This window comes from Herpailurus yagouaroundi, unplaced genomic scaffold (assembly GCF_014898765.1).
Source record: "Herpailurus yagouaroundi ecotype Mexico unplaced genomic scaffold, PumYag 238, whole genome shotgun sequence".
In the NCBI taxonomy this organism is placed as follows: domain Eukaryota; kingdom Metazoa; phylum Chordata; class Mammalia; order Carnivora; family Felidae; genus Herpailurus; species Herpailurus yagouaroundi.
Window position 1 is genome coordinate 11192 of NW_024412460.1, and position 4768 is coordinate 15959.

The 4768-nt window shown below is 45.5% G+C and overlaps 1 pseudogene; it reads right to left on the minus strand.

The window, feature by feature from the left end:
- Window positions 1–1109: 1109 nt before the first annotated feature.
- LOC121019860 (60S ribosomal protein L4-like) lies at window positions 1110–2005 on the minus strand (annotated as a pseudogene).
- Between the last annotated feature and the right edge of the window lie 2763 nt (window positions 2006–4768).

The window sequence follows — 4768 nt, forward strand, 5'->3', positions numbered from 1 at the left end:
TGGTTTGTGATTTTGGGCCTAAATCAGCATGAAAATCACTTGGTTATCTTTTTAAAAAATGGAAATTTCCCAGTGTCCATACCCAGAGATTCAGCCTTAATATAACAGAGATGGGATTTGAGAATGTATGTTTATAACAAATGCCCTTAAGTATCTCTGATGCAGCTACTTGGGAGGACCACATTTAAAAACAGTGCTCTGGGGGCTTCTGGGTCGCTCAGTCAGTTAAGTGTCCAACTTTTGATTTAGGCTCAGGTCATGATCTCACTGCTTGTGAGATTGAGCCCCAGGTGGGGCTCAATGCTGACAGTATGGAGTCTGCTTGGGATCCTCTCTCACTTGTTCTCTGCCCCTCACCTGCTCACGCACATGCACAGGTGCGCTCTCTCTCTCAAAATAAATGAATAAACTTAAAAAATAAAAATAAAAACAGTGATATGGAAGAATAAAGTCTCAGTTTTACCAGCTACATTTTTATTTCCTTCTTCTCTTCTTAAAGGGACATTTTCTCCTCCTCCTCCTTCTCCTCCTCCTCCTCCTCCTCCTCCTCCTCCTCCTTCTTCTTCTTCTTCTTCTTCTTCTTCTTCTTTTTTAAAGTTTATTTATTTTGAGAGAGAGAGAGAGAGAGAGAGAGAGAGAGAGAGAGAGAGAGAGAGAATGAGCAGGGGAGGGGCAGAGAGAGAGAAGGAGAGAGAGAGAGAATCCAAAGCAGGATCTGTGCTGTCAGTGTGAAGCCTGATGCGGGGGAAAGGAACTTTACTTTCTGAACTGAATGTGTATAGATTAAAATAAAAACATTTTATTTTTAAAGTTTATTTATTTATTTTGAGAGAGACAGAGTGCGAGGGGAGGAAGGGCAGAGAGAGAGGAAGAGAGAGAATCCCAAGCAGGTTCTGAGCTGTCAGCCCAGAGCCCCACACAGGGCTCCATCCCACGAACCTAAGATCATGACCTGAGTGGAAATCAGTAGTCCAAAGCTCAACCAACTGAGTCACCTAGGTGCCCTGAAAACATTTTATTTTATTTTTTTCATGTTTCTCAGTGCCTTTGATCAGGTCTTTTTTCAAAATTAGCTGTCCATAATGGTTTGACATTTACGGAGTAAACATTTATGCAGCAGGCTTCGCGTCTTCCGTGGTGGGTTGCTTTTCTGCAGGCTTCTTCTCAGCTGCTGGTTTCTTCGTAGCTGCAGCCTTTTTCCCACCAAAGGTTCTTCTGCTTCTTCACACCAACAGCCTTCTTTCCTTTCTTCCCACAGGCTTCTTGCCTAGATACCCCTTCTCATCTGATTTGGCCTCTAAGCCTACTGCTGCCTTATCCATCCGGAGTTTATGATTCCTGGCCTGGTGAAGAATGGTTGTTCCAGCACATGGTCTTTGCATATGGATTTATGTTCAGCATGATACTTGGGTTATTCAGTGGATTCTTTTTTAGGACTCTGTGATGACTCTTCTTGGATGGTGCTCAGAGGGTTCTTTGGATCTCTGGGCTTTTTCAGGATTCTGCTAAGGTCTGTATTAAGCATCTTGTGCATGGGAAGGTTATAGTCACTCTTGAGAGAGGCAGCCTTATGCCAAGTGCCATACAGATCGTCTAACTGCAGAAAGCACTTTCAGTACAAATGGAGAAACATCCCACATGCCCACGAGGAACAAGTTTCAAAATGTTCAGTTTGCTTACATTAAGTAGATTAATTCCAGGGATGTTGCTGCAGGCCTTGATGGTACTTCTGTCCTCATTATAGATAATGCAGGATCCCCTGCATTGGATACAGCAATTTTTTTTTTTTTTTTTTTTTTTTTTTTTTTTACATTTTGCCCTTGCCATTTCTCATGTACAGAGAGGCATAGACCTTTTTGATCTCATTATTGGCTTTAAGTGTCTTAAGAAGCAAAACAGCCTCCTTGGTCTTCTTGTAGCCTTCAACATTATCTTCAACTACCGGAGGAAGTTCAGGAACTTCCTCAATACGATGATCTTTAAGACATGAGCAGTGATGATAAGACTGAGGAGGCAGCCAAGGCAGAGCAGATTACGTATTGCTTGTGTTGTGTTCACTCTGTGGTGCCAGTGGTTGGTACAAACATGTGGCTCCCATGACACATATTTCTAGAAGCACCCTGGCCAGAAGAGTGAGTCCCACCACCTCAAACTCTGGGAATTCAAGCCACTGCCCTGCTAGTACCCCAAGATTCAGCACTGGTTTGATGACTGGCTAATTCACTGACAGCATAGTACTATCTGTTGTTTTTGTGCAAGTTGGTGTGAACAAAGTTCACAATATCAGGTCAAATGGGAGCCTTGAACCCAGCAGGCAAAGTATTTTTTGCTCAATGACTGCCCCTTTTTAGAGTACATGGGGAGAGAGAGAGGGAAGATGGCGGCCTAGGAGGACGCTGGGCTCACCGCGCATCCTGCTGATCACTTATTTTCCACCTACACCTGCCTAAATAACCCAGAAAACCACCAGAGGATTAGCAGAACGGAGTCGCCGGAGCCAAGCGCAGATGAGAGGCCCACGGAAGAGGGTAGGAAGGGCGGCGAGGCGGTGCGCGCTCCACGGGCTGGCGGGAGGGAGCCGGGGCGGAGTGGCGGCTCGCCGGCCAAGCAGAGCCCCCGAGTCTGGCTTGCAAAAAGCAGAGGGGCCTAACGGACTGTGTTCCGACAGCAAGCGCGACTTAGCGTCTGGGAGGTCATAAGTTAACAGCTCTGCTCAGAAAGCGGGAAGGCTGGAGGACAAAGGGAAGGAGAGCTGCTGAGCCCCCGGACGACATAGCTCAGTTTGGTGGGGAACAAAGGCGCTCGCCAGCGCCATCTCCCCCACCCATCCCACAGCCAAAATCCCAAAGAGAACCAGTTCCTGCCAGGGAACTTGCTCGCTCTGCGCAAACATCCAACCCTGTGCTTCTGTGGAGCCAAACCTCTGGCAGCGGATCTGACTCCCTCCTGCTGCCACAGGGCCCCTCCTGAAGTGGATCACCTAAGGAGAAGCAAGCTAAGCCTGCCCCTCCTGCCCCTGTGCACCTTGCCTACCCACCCCAGCTAAGACGCCAGATCCCCAGCATCACAAGCCTGGCAGTGTGCAAGTAGCCCAGATGGGCCACCCCACCCCACAGTGAATCCCGCCCCTAGGAGAGGGGAAGAGAAGGCACGCACAAGTCTGACTGTGGCCCCAGCGGTGGGCTGGGGGCAGACATCAGGTCTGACTGCGGCTCCGCCCACCAACTCCAGTTATACACCACAGCACAGGGGAAGTGCCCTGCAGGTCCTCACCACACCAGGGACTATCCAAAATGACCAAGCGGAAGAATTCCCCTCAGAAGAATCTCCAGGAAATAACAACAGCTAATGAGCTGATCAAAAAGGATTTAAATAATATAACAAAGTGAATTTAGAATAATAGTCATAAAATTAATCGCTGGGCTTGAAAACAGTATAGCTGACAGCAGAGAATCTCTTGCTACAGAGATCAAGGGACTAAGGAACAGTCACGAGGAGCTGAAAACGCTTTAAATGAAATGCATAACAAAATGGAAACCACCACGGCTCGGATTGAAGAGGCAGAGGAGAGAATAGGTGAACTAGAAGATAAAGTTATGGAAAAAGAGGAAGCTGAGAAAAAGAGAGAGAAAAAAATCCAGGAGTATGAGGGGAAAATTAGAGAACTAAGTGATACACTAAAAAGAAATAATCTACGCATAATTGGTATCCCAGAGGAGGAAGAGAGAGGGAAAGGTGCTGAAGGGGTACTTGAAGAAATAATAGCGGAGAACTTCCCTGAAGTGGGGAAGGAAAAAGGCATTGAAATCCAAGAGGCACAGAGAACTCCCTTCAGACGTAACTTGAATCGATCTTCTGCACAACATATCATAGTGAAACTGGCAAAATACAAGGATAAAGAGAAAATTCTGAAAGCAGCAAGGGGTAAACGTGCCCTCACATATAAAGGGAGACCTATAAGACTCGTGACTGATCTCTCTTTTGAAACTTGGCAGGCCAGAAAGAATTGGCAGGAGATTTTCAGTGTGCTAGACAGAAAAAATATGCAGCCGAGAATCCTTTATCCAGCAAGTCTGTCATTTAGAATAGAAGGAGAGATAAAGGTCTTCCCAAACAAACAAAAACTGAAGGAATTTGTCACCACTAAACCAGCCCTACAAGAGATCCTAAGGGGGACCCTGTGAGACAAAGTACCAGAGACATCACTACAAGCATAAAACATACAGACATCACAATGACTCTAAACCCATATCTTTCTATAATCACACTGAATGTAAATGGATGAAATGCGCCAACCAAAAGACATAGGGTATCAGAATGGATAAAAAAACAAGACCCATCTATTTGCTGTCTACAAGAGACTCATTTTAGACCTGAGGACACCTTTAGATTGAGAGTGAGGGGATGGAGAACTATTTATCATGCTACTGGAAGTCAAAAGAAAGCTGGAGTAGCCATACTTATATCAGACAAACTAGACTTTAAATTAAAGGCTGTAACAAGAGATGAAGAAGGACATTATATAATAGTGACAGGGTCTATCCATCAGGAAGAGCTAACAATTATAAATGTCTATGCGCCAAATACCGGAGCGCCCAAATATATAAAACAATTACTCACAAGCATAAGCAACCTTATTGATAAGAATCTGGTAATTGCAGGGGACTTTAACACCCCACTTACAGAAATGGATAGATCATCTAGACACACGGTCAATAAAGAAACAAGGGCCCTGAATGAGACATTGGATCAGATGGACTTGACAGAT